Source organism: Phascolarctos cinereus, unplaced genomic scaffold (assembly GCF_003287225.1).
Source record: "Phascolarctos cinereus isolate Bilbo 61053 unplaced genomic scaffold, phaCin_HiC Scaffold_726;HRSCAF=1367, whole genome shotgun sequence".
Taxonomy (NCBI): domain Eukaryota; kingdom Metazoa; phylum Chordata; class Mammalia; order Diprotodontia; family Phascolarctidae; genus Phascolarctos; species Phascolarctos cinereus.
In genome coordinates this window covers 55980434-56000023 of record NW_027556098.1, presented here as the reverse complement: position 1 = coordinate 56000023, position 19590 = coordinate 55980434, and the positions used below count along the sequence as shown (strand labels likewise).

The following is a 19590-nucleotide window of genomic DNA, read 5'->3' as shown; positions in this document are numbered from 1 at the left end:
ACCTGGGTTCCGGAGTTACCTTCCCAGTGGGTTGAATGATTAGTCATCAGCTGATCACCTGACTGGTGCTTGGGGGGGTTGGGGAGGGGGGTGAGAATCAGCTGACCGCCCTTGCTAGTTGGCTTCTGCTTAACTGCTCGTCTCCATAGCATTTTGTCATGTGAGCCAGTACAGAACCAGCTGTCATTGCTTCAGAAAGAGGGAAATGGGCCCCTTGGTTCCCACCCCCTTCCTCCCTTCTCTTCTCCATTCTTTGACTTGCTGCTCACTGAACGGCAGGGCTGGGGTCTCCCAGGAGGAGCCACATTCCACAACATGCAAACATTCCCCCCCCCCCACTTGCATCTTCAGGTTTCTCAACTAGCAGCCTGGGTAGTCCTTTCAAGCTGCTGTCCTCCCCTCTGTGCCCCCTTCTCGACAATAGCGCCCCTTCCCTCCTCCCTACACTGTCCCCCCACCACCCCTTCTCCATCTCTCCTTTCCTTAAGAAATCAAAGGGAAAAACAGGAGGGGGGGGGGAGCCTTCTACAACTCTCAGTCAGCCCTGGCAGGCTATGAGGCATTTTCAGTCACAGAGCACAAAATGCATTAGTCAGAGTTGAGAGACCACACACTTTGTACCACTGCCCAAGACTCCCAGAGAACGTGGTCCAACCTAAGCTGAGAGACGAAAAGAAAAATGGAAGGAGAAGGGGGGGGGAGAGAGAGAGAGTGAGAGAGAGAGAGAGAGAGAGAGAGAGAGAGAGAGAGAGAGAGAGAGAGAGAGAGAGAGACAGACAGACAGACAGACAGACAGACAGAAGAGGCGCTCCTATCATGGCTCTAACTTGTCACCTTTTCCTAAAATAAATAAATAGAAAGTTAATCCACAGAAGGAATGCATAAAAAGGGTTCTACACACTTAATGACTGCTTAAACCATCACAATCCAAGCATGCCTATAGTACTATAAGGTGGTCTTGAAGGAGAGACTGCCTGTCTACTATATAAATCAGTCTAAGGACTGCAAGGCATTATCTAAATCATCCATTATGGTTTGTTCATAGTAAATTGAAGCCCAGGGAAAAAAAAAAGTGAAAGTCATGCCACATGATTCAAATTCTCCCAAACCACATATTCTTTCAATTCTAACCTTCGTTCTTGTTCTTTGGCAACTTCCTGTCTCTCAACAACTAAATCCAGACCAAGGAACTTCCTTCTGGTTGTTTTTCCTGTTTATGCCTAAGCAGCATCAATCAATTCTGCCTTCCAGTTGAAATCCATCAGATTTCTAAAGGGAACAACCCCAAAGGTTTCCATGTGAAAACCCCACTCCTTATCCAGATGAGCTAATCATTCATCCATCTGTTCACAGCTCCAGCTCTGTCTTCCCCACCCCTTTCCCCCTTATCTATAGCTTCAAAGCATTTATTTTAGCAGCACATACCAGTTTGGGAGGAAATGCCACTTTTTAATCACACTCTTCAGAAAGTACTTGAGCACATGCTGTTGTCCATTCAAAACAGAAGCGCACAGAGCTCCCACCAGACCATAGTTCTGAATTCCCCACAGTCCCTAACCCACCCAGTCTTACTGACTGTAATTCAGCGAGCAAGGGGGAGTATTGGGGGGGTGGTGAAAGGGGAGGGGGTGTGTGCAAACCTAAACCATTTACCCTGGAATTTTCAGTTGAGGAAAGTCCATGCTTTGAGTATGAAAGTCTGATATTAGATATCACAAAGAAACCTTTATTTCTGAGGGTACATGACTCAGATTTGACTTTTTCTGTTCTTTGTGGTTTGGTTGTGTTATATCTTTAAAAAAACCTTTTTTTTTAAGTACAATTTTTTCCTATCCTTGCATACGAGGTCTGTCTTTCAACATTTTCTATAAATAAAATTTCAGAACGCTTGGGTTGGCACTGTTTAAAGGTACAATTTTACACATTGAAAATAAAAATCCTAAAACTAAAAGGTTGTGTTTCAAAAATGATCCAAGAACAGCAAAAGGCATTTTAAAATGTTATTTAGAACTAGATTCTCTCTCTGAAGCATGGCATTCTTAGTAACCCTTATGACCATTATGCTAAATTGTAGCCCCAAACAAATGATGGTTGCTAACATGTAGTCCTTTAGCAAAGGAAGGCTATATCACAAGACAGTCAGGGATTGAACATAGTCCCCATTCTAACAAAAGCAGCAAAATGAATAATTCATGGACAGAGGGAGTGTACTAGCATTACAAGACCTATTTCATGAATGGTCCTTGCACTGGTCCTCTGTCCTTTCCGTTACTCTTTCCTTCTAAATACAGAACTAACTCTCCATTTCTCTGATATTGCATTGTGTAAATTGGTAAAGGTGAGACATAAAACGTATAAGAAAATCAATACTCAAGCAGGTAGAAAAAGAGAACACAGAAAAGCTTTTCTATTCAGTCAAATTTCATTCTAATGAAGGGCAAACTTATAGGCAATATATATGCAGCTTTTTAAAAAGTACAAGTTATGCTCAATTTTCCACCTCAAGAATTATTATAGAAGAAGGTGGGACTGCAATGCCCAAGTCTATTTCCTCTGAAAATAGAGACATAATGAAATCTCTATTTGAAATATCTTGGCCTTAAAGCTAAAACTCACGAAGTTGAGTTTCAAAAGTGTCACATGGCTTCTTGGCATTCGATAATTTAAATTATGCAGATGAGCTGTGGTTCCCAGTATGATTTTCCTAAATGCATTCAGGTGTATGAAACTGCTAGCCCAGTGACAAGTATATTTGCATAGTGTTTCCATGTAACTTGCATCCTCCTACACAGACTACTGTCTGTTCAAAAGCAACTGTCAAGCTAAAAAAGTTTGTCACTGAAACCCCAAAGAATGACATTCCTTAGTTTTTTTTTCTCCTACTCCTTTTCTCAATTCAGCCTCACCTAGATACCCCCTGGTCACCCCAAATCTGTATAACTTTGGGGTTTACCCTGTGATGCATGGAGAACATGTAGGGATACATATGTAATATATGCAGGAATAGGTGGGGGCTATTGAAAATCCAGACATGTTTCAAAATGTACATACTGCCCAGAGGCATAGAGAAAATTGTTAGTACTGGAGGTTAGGCCTTCCACACAGACCTCACAATGTGCTGAACACTAGAATCTCTTGTAGGATCCTTCCCGGGTTAATCTTGGGGGCTTGTAAAATGTTGATTTTTATTTTAATTTCTTTTAATTAATATTACGTGCTCAGTCTCCATTGGGACCCTCACATCTTTCAGAATTATTTTGTTGTTGTTCAATTGTTTCAGTCATGTCCGACTCTTGGTGACCCTATTTGAGGTTTTCCTGGCAAAGATATTGGAGTGGTTTGCTGTTTCCTTCTTCAACTCACTGAGGCAAACAGGGTTAAATGACTCGCCCAAGGTCACAGAGTAAGTATCCGAGGATGGATTTAATCACAGGTTCTCCTGACTCCAGGCCTGGCACTTTGTCCACTGTGCCACCTAGCTGCCCTAGACAAAGGAATACTGAGTTCAAAACCATCCTCAAAACCAGGCAGGTCTCCCTTAACCTCTTTCTACCCCAGTTTCCCCACCTACAAAATGGGGCTAATAATAATACTTTCCTCCTAGGGTTGCTACAAGAATAAAATGAGAATATAAAGTTTCATGTAAGTGTTAATAACAATTATTGTTATCATTATTATTACAATATAGGAATTCACTGAAAGAAGTTTATGGATTTCTTTACATGCTGAATAGAACTATGGGAAGAATTTTTACCCAGGTCAGTTTTGGTTCTCACCTTAGAATAAGATGACCTCAGATACTCAATCCCTTTTAGAAGAACCCCACTTGCTCTGGAAACTCATCTGGGACTAGACTTTAGTTCTATTTTTCTTTCCTTTTTTTCCACAATAAATTCGGATGCTTTATTTTTTTAAATTTAAAAAATTTATTGATATAGCATGGACATGTCACCTGACCACTGTTTCTCATCCAACTTTCACTCAAAGTTTAGCAGCTTGGAGGCTCTCAGAGGGAGGAGCCATTGCTGCAAGGCTACAACTAACTGTCCAGGCTCTAGAGGTAACCCTATTGGGTGGCTACTCTTCTGTTATTGTACATTGAATCTCCTAGGCTCCCACCAGTGTGCTTCACATTTAACAAATGGGACAACTAAAATCCATTAATTCTTAATTAGAAACATCTACTAAACAGAAGGCAGAGCCGAAATAATTACAATCTAATTTTCAAACTCATAAATTGAGTACAAGTCTATGGGGGAAAAGAGGCACAAACTTCCAGAAATATATGAGAGAGGCAAATGCAGAGAGAACACATGTGCTTGGGACAACTCATAACTAGGACAGTGGGCCTTTGCTTTCCTTAAGAATAGCCTATACAACAACTCACTGATGGGCAGGGCCACTTTTCTGCTGGCTCCACTTTTGGGCCCCTCTTCTCTCCTAGAAGGAAGAGCTACTTTTCTGCTGGCCACTCCTTTTCTGGGCTGCTCTTTCAGCAAAAGCAGAAATCCAAAGCCTGGCATCTACAGAATTTTTCCAAGGTAGTTCCTTTAGCTAGGAATGAGGGGTTTCTACCTTCCAAACAGCAGGTAGTAGTGCAAACTCTGAGGATTTTTCCTAGACCCGAATGGAAATCTCTCCTGAAATCAGCTCTGCTCTGAGCAGGTACCCTCTCCTGTTCCAAATAAGGGACTCATCAATGAGAATCCTCATTTCTTTTTCATGGTGATAAAACCAAAACCCTTAATTCTCTCTATAACTAGCCAGTATGTATTCATACCAAAGCTACCAGCCTTAGGAATCAAGGTTTTCCAGCTATTAATTTCAAAGTCCTTATGTCATTCACTTTTATTTTTTTTAGAGAGGCAATTGGGGTTAAGTGACTTGCCCAGGGTCACACAGCTAGTAAGTATAGGAGTCTAGATTTGAATTCAGGTCCTTCTGACTCCAGGCCTAGTGCTCTATCCACTGTGCAAACTAGATATTGGGAAACAGGAAACATGGGTCATCTTCATCTTCTATCCTTTAGCCTTCTCTAGGTGGGGCTGCTTTGTCAATATTTTTCCTCACAACTGTCCTTTTTTCTGCTTCTTTCCATGAGAAAACTATCTATTATCTAATAGTACCCCCTTACTTGGATAGTTTTGTTTTCACATCACCTAGACTTCCCAACACATTCCTCTCGTCCCACTTTCTCCACCCCCCATATCAAAGAATAACATGTGTGACCCTGGGCAAGTCACTTAACCCCATTGCCTAGCCAAAACAAACAAACAAAAAAAAAAGAATAAGAAAAAGAAAAGAAGTTCAGTAAAACTACTCAACTTTTTGAAGAAGTCTCATATATGTAGTGTTCTACACCTATAGGTCTTCACCTCTGCAAGGAAGCTGGAGGTTGGGTTTTGGAAAAGGCTCTAATGCCAGCACTGTCTTAGTTCAGTTTGATGTTAGGATGAAAGGAGACTCTTGTGAGTTCTCCAACAGTGAACAAAAGGAAGCTTACTTTGCCTTGACACTGCAAGGATACAGTGGCCCTTAGCTTCTGTGGACATGGCTCCTCTCATCTCCCTATGCAGACATGCCTGGCTCTCCAGGGCAGGATATAGCAAAGTACATGGTGAATTGAGTGGTCTTTAGTAATCCGCCAAGGCTAAGAGGACCTGTCTACTGGGGCCAATCAGGTCTCAGAACAACTCTGTCTCCTTTGAAGGAAAACTAAGAGTTTCACAGTCCAGCCAAAGGAAAACTATAAAGCCCAAACTTGAGGAAAGTTAATTAGTATTGGAGGAGCAGGAGGCTGGGTGACCCCATGTTGGGGGTTAGGGGAAAAGAAGCTGCATCAGGAAAACACTGACATATATTAGTTCATCCTAGGGGGAAAAGGGTATTTTTTTATTTGGGGGTCAACTTTCATCATTATAATTGTACAGCATTACCTTTCAATTGTTTCATTCTTGATTTTTTTCTTTCCACTTAGGCTGTTGTAGTCACTGTGTATATTCTTTTCCTAATTCTCTTAAATCAGTCCATAAAAGCCTGCCCATGTTTCTCTGTATTCACCATATTCATGACTTCTTACAGTTCACTAATATTCCATTACATTGATGTACCGCTGCAGGATTAGCCATTCCTCAACAGATGGTCATTTACTTTGTTTCCAATTTTCTATTACTACAAAAAAAGCTGTCATAAATACTTTGGTCCATGGGGAGTCTCTCTCTTTATTTTTGTCATCAACCTTGTTGGGGTACATGCCTACCACGGAATTTCTGTGCTAAAGAGTATGGACAATTCAGTTATTCTTTTCATATGATTCCAGATTGCTTTCCAAAATGATTGTAGCAGTTCATAGCTTCACCCATACTGCATCAGTTAAGAGGAGAAATATTAAATGAGAATGACAAGGTAGAGGAGAATCATCCTATGGACTTTCTACAATCCTTCCAATATTGCTTATTCTCGCGTTTTTATACCGACTGGTGTGAGTGAAATTCCCTCAGCATCATTTTCATTTGTTATTGATGATCTGGAACATTCTTTCATATGGCTGGTGATGGTTTGCAACTTTTCTGTTGAGAATTGCTTGTTCATAGGGGGCAGCTAGGTGGTGCAGTGGATAGAGCACTGGCCCTGAAGTCAGGAGGACCTGAGTTCAAATCCAGCCTCAGACCAAACACTTGACACTTACTAGCTGTGTGATCCTGGGCAAGTCACTTAACCCCATTGCCTAACCAAAAAGAGAGAGAGAGAGAGAGAGAGAATTGTTTGTTCATATCATTTGACCACTTACCTATCTATATATATGTATAATAGATATACTATATAATATATTATAATGTAGGAGATAACTTGTACCTAGGTAAAAGTATGTGTGTGTGCTTGTGTGTGTGTGTGTGTGTGTGTGTGTGTGTGTATATACACACACACACACACACACACATATAGTCCTAACCTTAATTCAGTGCCAAATAAAGATGATTTCTCTAGGAAAAAAAAATGTAGGGTAAGAGTTATATTTGTGTAAACACATCCATAAATAAATATATATTACCTGTATACACACACTTGTATATGTACAGGTTATCTCCTCCATTAAAAGGCATAAGTTCCTTGAAGGCAAGGACTGTTTCACTTCTCTCTTGTTCAGCATGTAGCATGGGGTCTAGAACCTAGTATGCGCTAAATAAATGCTCATTGATTCACTGATTGCTGAAGTGAACACAGGCCCCAGAAGATTTCTTCTGTTTTGCTATTTTCTTCTCTAAGAATGAGTTAGAGACCAGCAATCCTGAGAAATGAAAGGGGATGCAAAGCATTCTAAATATCCATCACTATGTGCCAGTCACCATGCAAAGAGCTGAGGATACAAAAAGAGGCAAAAGACAGTCTCTGACCTCAAGGAGCTTACAAACTAATGGAAGACACAACCTACAAATAAATATATACAAAGCAAGCTATATACAGGATAAAGAGTAAATAATTAATAGAGGGAAGGCACTGGAATTAAGAGGCATTAGGCAAGGCTTCCTGTAGAAGGTGAGATTTTAGTTGGGACTTAAAAGAAGCTAGAGAGGTAACTTAAAGGTAGTCAGAGATAAGGAGGTAGAGCATTCCAGGTTTCAGAGTGGTGACAATGTCAGAGGAGGGAAAAGGGTGTATTGAGAGATGGTGTCAAGGTGAAATCAACAAGCCTTGGCAACAGCTTGAATATCGGTGGTAAGAGGTAGTAAGAAATCCAGGAAGTTTCCTAGAGGTTGCAAGCCAGAGGGACTAGGAGGATGGTATTGCCCTCCATGGTAACAGGGAACATAGAAGGGAGGGAGAGTTTATAGGGGGAAAGGTGAGTTCCATTTTGGACATACTGAATTTAAGATGTCTACTGGATATCCAGTTCAAGATGTCTGAAATGCATTTGGAGATGCAAGATTGGAGGTCAGCAGAGAGGTTGGGACAGGATAGGCAGATCTGAGAACATATAGATAGTAATTAATTAAGTTCATGGGAGCTAACGAGATCATCAAATGAAGCAGTATAAAGGGAGAAGAGAGAAGAGAGGGGAGCCTGAGACAAAACCCTGAGGGACACCTACATGGATACAGAATGGCCATGTACGAGGAATAGTTAGACCAACTTAATTGAAATAGTTTCTTAAGGAGAGAAACATTAAATAAAGCTGACAAGATAGAAAAGAACCATCCTATAGAGGACTAGGCATGTCAATTTGCTTGGTCCTTTGAGATATTATTAAATTCCATTCCCCAAACTGAAGATTTTCTATTTTCTCTGCATAGAGGCAACAGGAGGCTAAAGATTTTGGGGTATTGAAGCAACCTTATAACACTTGTGTTTTAGGTGGTTATATGGATGGATTACAAAGGAAAGAGGCTGAACGCAGGAAAGCAATTAAGAGGTGATGGGACCCTGAACTGGTGTATAAGTTGTATAAATCAACAGAAGATGGATGGGAGAGCTATTTGGAGAAAAAAATATTTTAAATCTGACAACAGACTGGATATGGGGAATATGGAAAAGGAAAGAGTGAAGAACAACTCCAAAGTTGAGAAATTAGTTGAATGGAAAGAATGGTAGCCTCAAAAGAAATAAAGATGTTGGAAAGAGGGGTAAGATTGAGCGAAAAGAGGAATTCCATTTTAGACTGGCTGTATTTCAGATAGCAATAATAAAAATTTCAGAGAATAACAACAATAATAATCTGCACATAGTAATACATATGACAGCCACTGTCATAGTAAGAATCATAGGAGAAAAGGTGGTACTATCAAAAAATACCTCTAAAGACAGGCATCAAACAACACTACAGCCAAAATGACTTGAGAGAATTATTAAAGATCTGTGGCAAGGCACTGAAAGATTGCAGCAATATTTACCCAGTAAAATGAACTTAATGCCATAGTTAATGTGATCAACTTAAATGCCATACTACTCAACAACAACTGAAAAAATGTGGAAAGAAATATGTAAAACAAAAGCATTGTGCAGCTAGGTAGCACAGTGGATAGAGAACTGTAACCTGAGTTACAAATCTGGCCTCAGGCACATGATACTTACTAGTTGTATGACCCTGGGGAAGTCACTTAACCCCAAATGCCTCACCAAAAAAAAAAAATACCAGAAATTCTAGATTTGTTAAATCAGAAATTGAAGGGAAAAGTCAAAAGTTTAAAGTAATATAAAGAGTCAAAGCAGCACAAAGCAAAAAATAACACTGATCAAAAAATGTACCACAGACATGAGAGAAATGAATCAAGGACAAGACAGAACTCCCAAAGAAAGAGGAAGTAGAAACTTCCTGGTCATTTATATGATCCCTGAAGTTCTGAAACTGCAGATTAGATCAAACAAGAAGCAGAAAGCTTGTGCACAATTAATTTAATGAACAACTAAGGAAAGGGGATGGAAACTCTAATGTTACTGCAAGACTAGAAAGCAGTAGATCCCTAATTATGAGCTCAAACACTTCACAGTGGTACATGAATGACTACCAAAGCTCTATATGATCATTCTCTCTCATGTAAGCCTGATCTTATGGAGATACAGCATATCTGTTTATTAACAAAGGAGGAAAGCAAGCATGACCCCTTCAAATAGAGGCCAATTACAGGTTTATGTATTTTATTTATACAAAGCATTCACAACTTGCATCATGAGAAAAAAAAATCTATATCTCTTGCAAGAAAACAATAGATGGCTTGAGAAACAAAAAGGCTGCGACAAAAAGTCCTGGGAGTATAAAGAAACAACTTATAATCAATTCGGTAATTATTGAACAACCTATCCCAAAGCACCATAAAACATATACTTCTATTTTTGGTTATCACAAAGCCTCAGTTCTGCACTCATGACTCAATTACATCTGCAAAGCCAGACAACAGACCCAGGTGTAGTGAGAATGCTTGAGCATTTGATTTCCATGTGGGAAACAGATCTATACTTAAAACATGCCACCAACACAATAACAGAACAATTCATATAAAACACAGCATTTTTCTGGGAGAGTATAAGTTCATTATGTTCTGCCTAGTCTTAAATTTGTTATCATCTTTCCTAAATGAAATTGAGTTTGGCTTTCAAATTAATGGAAATAGTCCAAAATATCTTATTAACTACATGATGTATATGGATGACATCAAGCTATATGGATCCACCTAAAAATACACTGAACAGCTCCTCCATTTTGTGAAACTTTTCTCCAATAATATAAAATTGCATTTGGACTCCGCAAATATAAATCCTGGTCGGGATTTTTCACAAGGAGAATCATGACCTCAGGGAGAAGTCTGTGGCTGAATATATTTAAGAGAGTTATGGGCATTATGAAGTCAAACCTGAATGAGAAGAACCCCTTTAAGGCAATTAACCCCCTTGCAATATCAGTGTTAAGATGGACTTTCGTATCTTTAATATACTATAATTAACATGAAAATACCTCCAACAAAAACCCGTACAATATTAAAACACGGAGCACATAACTCTAAGGCAGCTATAAGAGAGATAACCACTTCTATGTGAAAAAGGAGGAAGGGGATTATAGATATTCTTAGAACATATGACTGGGCAAAAACCTGTACAAATACTTCTAACATTAGTTCAGAGTAACAGTAAAGGCTGATGACAGGTACCCACCATTGGCTTTGTCCAGTGTAACAATCATAAGTGGACTGCATCCATGTCAAACTTAGGAAAAGACTATGGCCCAAGAGCAGAATCAAAAGGCACTCCATGGGTGACAACTGAATGAACTTAACAAGCTGCCAACAAAGAAACACTGAACAAATAGCTGAGTCCTGTGTATCTGTTTATGTAAAGGGATGGGCTCATGACAGCAATTCAGGGCCAGATCACTGCCAAGAGAAACTGCAGAAACATCCTTTGTAAGGAGCCTAGATTTAACGATCAATATATATCATGCAAGGAAATAATAGAAATTATCAAATATGTTACTGTAGGCTGCAAAAAAAAAAACACCAAACCCCTACCAAATATCTGGTAAAATATGACCTGGTAGAGAGAATTTTACATCAAAAGCCCTGTCTTTCAAATACTGACTAATAACAAATTCCCATATTACAAATGCAGACCTCAACATATCCTGGAAAAATTAACCATTAAGTGGTACTAGAACTCAGACCATTATCATGTACTAAATTATTGCCCACAGTCACCTGGATATAATATTGTTCCATAAAAACTTAAGAACAACATTTTTTAACAGATGTCACCAGACTACAAACTTATACTCTCTACGCTTCAAGTAATGAAAAAGGTTTCAAAATATAGTAGATTGGATGAAGGATATCAAAATTATGGGGGAACATGATGAGGTACCTATCATTACTTTTCCCCATCTGTCCCCAAAACTGAAGATGCTTTCAGTGAGCCTACAGAGGATAAGCTTACACCCAATATCTTTACTAACCAATAAAAAGCAGGGAGGTTTTCATCTGTAGAATTTTATGTTTAAAAGAATAATACCAGGATGGTGACTTGTCCCAGAGTTCTTTTTATTTGAAACCCAATGAAAATGACGATAGTGGAAGAGGCTGAGTTAAGGTGATGGGGTAAAAGGTCACAACTTCAAAACCTCCCCTACAAAATGACAGAAAACAACAGAGTTATGAGCAGGAAAGCCAATAAAAAAATCACAGTGAGTCATTTTTCAGCCCAAGGAAGCTCAGGGGACAGAGAGATCTATGGAAAGTGGGGCTGGGACTAGCATGGCACAGCGGAAGCAGAGAATGGCAGATGCGGCATTAGCTGTAGGCAGTAGCAGTAACCAAGGAAGACAAGAAGAATGAATACCTGGGTCAGAAAGAAATCCCAAGGGGGACCCTGCACTAGCACTGGGACGAAGATAAGGTGCCATGTGGCAGCTCTGTTGCCCATTACTCAGTTCCAGGTCATAGTTCAAGGGTGGAGGGGAGCAGTCATAGTCACAAGGGAGCAGTGATTCTACTTGTATAAGGACCAGAGCCCAGAGCAGGAGGGCAGTGACCAGACCACTCCCTGTATCATACCACACTGGAAGCACCAAAAACTTACAGGTCCCAGATCAAGATGTGAAAGGAGAAGAAGGACATAAAAGAAGCTCAGGCCAGTCACTACCACCCCCTCCCAGATGTAAGCAGAGCCCAACTCTCACAGAAAGACTAAATCTTCTTGAGTAGGCTGGAAAATGAGCAGACTACAACAAAAGAACCTGACCATAATGAGCTACTATGGTGCAAAAGAAGCTTAAAACATAAACTCAGAAGACTATGATTAAAGCAAAGCCTCAAAGGAAAAAAATGCAGATTGGACATAAGCTCAACAGGAATTCCTAGAAAAGCTAAAGTAAGAGATTTTTTTTAAAAAGAAAAAATGATTTAAAAAACCAATAAAGAGTCATAGAAGAAAAATTAGGGAAAGAAATGAGACCTATGAAAGAAAATTATGATAAGAGAATTAATAATTTGGTAAATGAGACATAAAATCTCATTGAAGAAAATAATTCCTTAAAAATGAGAATTGGTCAAGTGGAAACTAATGACTACATAAGACATCAAGAAGCAATAAAACAAAGTCAAAAGAAAGAAAAAGTAGAAGAAAATGTGAAATCTCATAGCAGAAACAACTATCTTGGAAAATAAATTGAGAAATAACTTAAGAATCATTTGACTAATATTGCTTGCCTTCTAAGTGAGTAAGGGAGAGGCTGGGTAGAGAATTGAGAATTATATTTGTTAAAATGAATGTTAAAAAAAATTAAAATGAATGTTAAAATGTTAAAAACAAATAACAAATTTATTGGATTTGGATTGGAAACCGTGATTAAAAACAGACCTTAGACATCATATTTCAAGAAATTAGAAAGGAAAACTGTCCAGATACCTTAGAACCATAAAGCCAAATAGAAACTAAAAGAATCCACAAGTCACCTCCTGAAAGAAATTCCAAAACAAAATATGATATTCCAGAAGGCAAAGGAACTAGGATTAGAGCCAAGAATAATCTACACAGCAAATCAGTATAACTCTACTGGGGAAAAATGGAGACTTAATGAAATAGGGGACTTTAAAATATTCCTGTTGAAAAGACCAGAGCTGAATAGAAAATATGACATTCAAACACAAGACTCAAGCAAAGGATAGAAAGGTAAACATGAAAGAGAAATCACAAGGGACTTCAGAAGAAGAAATTTCTTATATACCTATATAGGAAGATGATACATGTAACTTCTAAAACTTTATCATTATTAGGGAAATTAGAAGGAGTCTACACAGATAGAAGGTATAAGTGTGAATCAATTATATTGGGATGATCTCAAAAAAACCCAAAAGAATGGAAAGGTGAGAAAGAGGGACACACTAGGAGAAGGGGGAAAGAAAAGGAATAATGGGGGAAGTTATTTACAATGGAGGGGGAAAATGGAGTACAGAGGAGCAAGCAATGCTTGAACCTCACTTTCATTTAAACTGGTTCAAGGAGGGAAGAATAAACACACACACAAAATGGAGTATAGAAATTCATCTTACTCAACAGGGAAGTAGAGAAAGAGGCAAAAAGAAAGAAGAGGGCAGATAAAAGGAAGGGTAGATTAAGGGAGGCATTGGTCAAAAGCAAAACAGACTTTTGAAGAGGGTACAGGGACAAATAAGAGAATATGATGGATAGAAATACAGAGTTAGCAGTCCTGAGTATTTGGACAGGATAAATTCAACCATAAAACAGAAGAGAGCAGAATGGATTAAAAACCAGAATCCAACAAAATGTTATTTGTAAGAGACATAATTCAAACAAAAAGACACATACAGAGTTAAAATAAGGGGCTGGAGCATAATCCTTTATGTGTAAAATAGCAGAGGCAAGGGTGATAACCATGACGTTCAATAAAACAAAAGCAAAAATAGACCAATTAAAAGAGATAATCAGGGAAACTACAGGTAACACAGACAATGGACTAAACATATATGCACAAAATGGCATAGCATATAAATTCTTAAAGGAAAGGTTAAAAACTATACTAATGGAAGACCTCAGTTAATGAGAACCTCAATATATCCCTCTCAGACCTAGATAAATCTGACTATAAAGTAAACAAGAAAGAACTTAAGGATATAGATAGAATTTTAGAAAAGTTAGATATGATAGACCTCTGGAGAATAGTGAATGGGAATACAAAGGAGTATACCTATTTTTCAGCTGTATGTAACACCCTCACAAAAACTGGCCATGTATTAGGGGCATAAAAACTTCACAAATGCAGAAAAACAGAAATATTAAACACATGCTTTTCAGACCATAATGAAATAAAACTTAAATTCAATAAAGAGCCTTAACTAACTGTAAAATAAATAATCTAATCCTAAAGAATGAGTACAGGAAAGAACAAATCATAGAAATAATAATTTTATTAAAGATGACAGCAATGAAACAACATACCAAAATTGGTGGGATGAGACCAAAGCAGTACTTGGGGAAATTTAAGATCTTTAAATGCTTATATCGATAAAAGACCGAAAAAGATCAACAAATTGGGCATGCAGCTAAAAAAAAAATAGAAGAACAAATTAAAACCCCCAATTAAACACCAAAATAGAAATCCTGAAAGTCAAAGCAGATTAATAAAACTGAAAGCAAAAAGAAAAACTGAATGAATAAAACTAGCTTGTTGTTTTTATGAAACAAAATTGTTTTTATGAAACAAAAAACAAAATAGATAAACATTGGCTAATTTGACTTTTAAAAAGAAAGAAGAAAACCAAATTACCAATATCAAAAATGGAGAGGGTTAATGTGCAAGCAAGGAAGATAAAATTAAAGCAATTATTAGGAGTTATTTTGCCTACCTATGTGACAATAAAATTGGCAATCTAAATGATATGGATAAGTATTTGCAAAAAAATATTTGCCCAGATTAGCAGAAAAGGAAATAGAATATTTAAATAACCCTATCTTAGAAAAAAAGAAATTGAACAAGTCATAAATGAGCTCCCTAAGGAAAACCCCCAGGACCAGGTGGCTTTACAAGGGAATTCTACCAAACATTTAAAGAACAATTCATTCCAATATTATATAAGCTGTTTGAAAAAATTAGGAGTTCTACCAAATTCCTTCTATGACACCAATATAGTTTTAATACCTAAACCAAGGAGAGTAAAAACAGAGAAAGGAAACCACAGACCAATTTTCCTAATGAATATTGATCTAAAAATATTAAGATTAAAGTAGTAGATCACAAAAATCATACACTACGGTCAGGCTAGATTCATACCAGGAGGGCAGGGCTGGTTCAATATTTTTTTAAAAGCTATGGTATAATCAATCTTATCAATAACAAAAAACAAACATCATATTATTATATCAATAAATACAGAAAAGCCACTTAAAATTTCATTATTTAATTTTAGTATTTATTTAAAAAATTTTTTTGAGTTACAAAATAGATCTTTCTCCCTCCAGTCCCTCTCTCACCCAATGAGAAGGTAAGCAATATAGTATCAATTAAAACATACATAAAACACATTTTCATATCAGCCCCATGTGCAAAAAAAGCAAGAAAAATAAAGTAAAAAAAATTATATTGTGATCTGCACCCATAATTCATCACTTCTCCCTCTGGAGGTGGATAGCATTTTTCATTGGAAGTCCTTTGGAACTGTCTTGGATCATTGTATTGATCAGAGTAGCTAAGTCTTCCACAGTTAATCATCTTTACAATATTACTATTATTATGTACAATGTTCTTCTCCTGATATTTCTGATAGCACAATAGTATTCCATCACAATCATATACTGCAGTTTGTTCAGCCATTCCCCAATTGATGGGCATCCCCTCAATTTCCAATTCTTGGCCACCACAAAAAGAGCTATCATAAATATCTTGGTACATACATTTCCTTCTTTAATCTCTTTGGGATATAGACCTAGTAGTGGTATTGCTAAGTCAGATGGTACATACAGTTTTATAACCCTTTGAGCATAGTTCCAAATTGTTCTCCACAACGGACTGACCTGTTCACAATTCCACCAACAGTTCATTAGCATACCTATTTTTCCACATCCCCTTCAGCATTTGTCATTTTCCTTTTCTTTCATGTTAGTCAACCTGATGGGTTACTGTGCTTATTTGCCTCTGCATATTGTGTATAGATTGTTTTGATGATTTGTTTCGTAGTATAGTTTAGTACTGCCAGACCCCTTTCCTTCACATTTTTTCCCATTGATTCCCTTAATTTTCTTGACTTTTTGTTCCTCCAAATTTTTTTAGATCTATAGCCCAAAGAGATCAAAGAAAAAAGAAAAGGACCCATATGTACAAAAATATCTATAGCAAGCTCTTTTTTTGTGGTGGCAAAGAATTGGAAACTGAGGAGATGCTTATTACTTGAAGAAATGGCTAAACAAGTTATAGTGTATAAATGTGATTGGAATACTATTGTACCATAAGAAATGACAAAGGGGCTTGCTTCAGAAAAAACCCAGAAAGACTTAGATGAAATGACGCAAAATGAAATGAGCAGAACCAAGAGAACATTGTACACAGTAACAACAATATTGTAATGATGATAAACTAAGGAAGACTTAGTTACTCTGACCAATACAATGATTTAAGACAATTCCACAGGACTCCTGATGAAAAATGCTATCCACCTCCACAGAGAGAGAAATGGTGAACTCTGAATGCAGACTGAAGCATATTTTTTCTCTTTCTTCATTTTTCTTGCTTTTATCCCCTTATAAAATGAGTAATATGGAAATATGTTTTGCATAACTTCATGTATCATATTTCTTGCCCATTCAATTGGATAGAAGTAGAGAATTTGAAACTGAGAACCAAAATTTAAAATAAAAAAACACACCAAAATAAATACAGTTGAAAATGAAAAACAATGCTAAGAAATGACAAACTATTAGGTAAAATCACCTATTTAAGCAAAGATTCAAGGCTATACCTAGATCATTGTCCAAAGAAATTTAAAAGAGCTAATAAAATTTGGGCATCTTCGCATAAGAGTGGAAAAAACATTCACCCTAAAAAATGTTTTGGTTTTTCTTCCCCCAGCATGCCCAGACTACCCCCCTTGAAATAATGATGAGCTCTGACAGACACACTGGTATACTAAGGAGCAGAATGGGTTCAGAATTATAAAAATTATAAAAATTATTTTAAAAATTGTAAAAATTATTTTAAAAATTATAAAAATTCCTAAATGTATACTGGCTATGAAAACTTGACCTTTCACCATGCCACATGTCACAAAAAATGTGTCTGAGAGATAGAAATGAACATGCTTCAGTGGCTTGGTAACTCACCTCACTGAAAACTCACCCTAGTGAATGCTATAATCAAGGCTAGACTTGGAAAAGGATTGTTTGTCAAAGACACACATGATATCAAATGCAATACAAGCATGATTTCATAATGAAGAATATGGGTAAAAATCTTGTTAATTCATTGCCAAATCTAGCAAAACAGGGGACTGCAGCAAAAGTAAGACATATTGCCTATCAAGTTTTTAAAAAATATAAAAAGCTGTAAGGTTTGTTATATAAGTCAATAAATTTAATTATTTTACCCTGACCCATTTATTTTGCACAATGAGAAAACGTCTTATAGTGGAGTGGTTCCTAGGAATGGTGCAGCATATTGAAAACCACAAATTAACATTATCTACGTTGCACTGTATTTTTACTTATTTTGTTAAACATTGCTCGATTATATTTTAATCTGGTTTAGGTTGCAATCTGGAGTTTTGTGGCTGCTTGGGGCAAGTCTGACACCTCTGGTATAATGGATAGAGAGCTAGCCTCAATGCCAAGAAGACCTGAGCCCAAGTCCTGCCTCTGACACACATCAGCCCTGTTACCCTGGGTAAGTTACTTGTCCTCTTAATGCCTAAGGCAGCTCTCTAAGATTATCAGTTAGAGAGAAGTTACTGACCCTCATCAGTAGAGGGAGTTTCCTTACTTGGGAGTTTCTCATACCAATTAAATAACTAGTCTACTCCTTATCTCTATTTCTGATTTGCAGAACAATATATTATTCTCATTTTACAGATTAGGAAACTTGAGACTGACAAAGGTTTAGTGACTTGCCCAGAGTCATACAGCTGGTAAATATCTGAGCTAGAATTCAAACTCAGGTTTTCCTGAGTTGAACATTCTATTCAATACATGCAGAGTTGGCAGGAAATCCAGGTGTCCAATAACGTACAATAATAAGTTGGTAATATAGGACTGGAGATCAGGGGAGAGATTAGGTCTGGATATAAAGACTTGGGAATCATCTAGACCAAGAAGGAATGGACAAAACACTAGTAGCCAATTGTCAGTAGAGTTGTGAATTGAGCCAACCATTCTTTTTTTTTTTAGGTTATACATGTGCAGTTATGCAAAACACTTCCATAGTAGACATGTTGTGAAAAACTAACTCTATTTCCTTTAATCTTACCTGCCCTCCCATTTATTCTATTCTTTCTTTTGACCCTATCCCTCTTCAGAAGTATTTGCTTCCGATTACTCCCTTTCCCAATCTGCCCTCTTCTCTATCATCCCCCTGTTCTCTTGTCCCCTTCTCCCCTTATTTTCCCATAGGGTAAGACAGATTTCCTTACCCAACTGAATGTGTATGTTATTCCCTCCTTAAGCCAAATCCTATGAGAATAAGATTCACTCATTCCCTCACACCTTCCCCCATTTCCCCTCCACTGTAAGAGCATTTTCTTTTCTGTTGTTTTTTTTTGTGAAATAATTTACCCCATTTTGCTTCTCCCTTTCTTCCTCTCCAAATATAATCTTCTCTCATCCCTTAATTTTATTCTCCAGATATGACCCCTTAATCTTCAACTCACCCTGTGCCCTCTATCTATCTATCTGTCTATCATCTATCTATCTATCTATCTATCTATCTATCTATCTATCTATCTATCTATCTATCTATCTATCTTTCTTTCTTTCTTCCTTTCTATCTATCTATCTACCTACCTATACATATATATAATTTTTTTCCTCCAACTACCGTAATACTGACAAAGGTCTCATGAGTTATAAATGTCATCTTCCTAGGCAGGAATGTAAGCAGTTCGACGTTAATAAGTCTCTTACGATTTCTCTTTCCTGTTTACCTCTTTATGTTCCGCCTAAGTCTTGTATTTGAAAGTCAAATTTTCTATTCAGCTCTGGTCTTTTCATCAAGAATGCTTGAAAGTCCTCTATTTCACTCAATGACCATTTTTTTCCCCTGAAGGATTATACTCAGTTTTGCTGGGTAGGTGATTCTTGGTTGTAATCCTATCTCCTTTGCCCCCCAGAATATTATATTTCATGCCCTGTGGTCCTTTAATTTGGAAGCTGCTAAATCTTGTGTTATCCTGATTGTGTTTCCACAGTACTTGAATTGTTTCTTTTTAGCAGCTTGTAATATTTTCTCCTTGACCTGGGAACTCTGGAATTTGGCTACAATATTCCTAGGAGTTTTCCTTTGGGGATCTCTTTCAGGAGGAGATTTGTGGATTCTTTCAATTTCTATTTTGTCCTCTGGTTCTACTATATCAGGGCAGTTTTCCTTGATAATTTCTTTAAAGACGAAGT

General features: G+C 37.5%; 1 long non-coding RNA gene across 2 annotated transcripts in view; it reads right to left on the bottom strand.

Moving 5' to 3' along the window:
- LOC110214932 (uncharacterized) overlaps positions 1 to 19590 on the bottom strand; it is a 120660-nt gene that overhangs the window by 44719 nt on the left and 56351 nt on the right. The window lies entirely within an intron of this gene.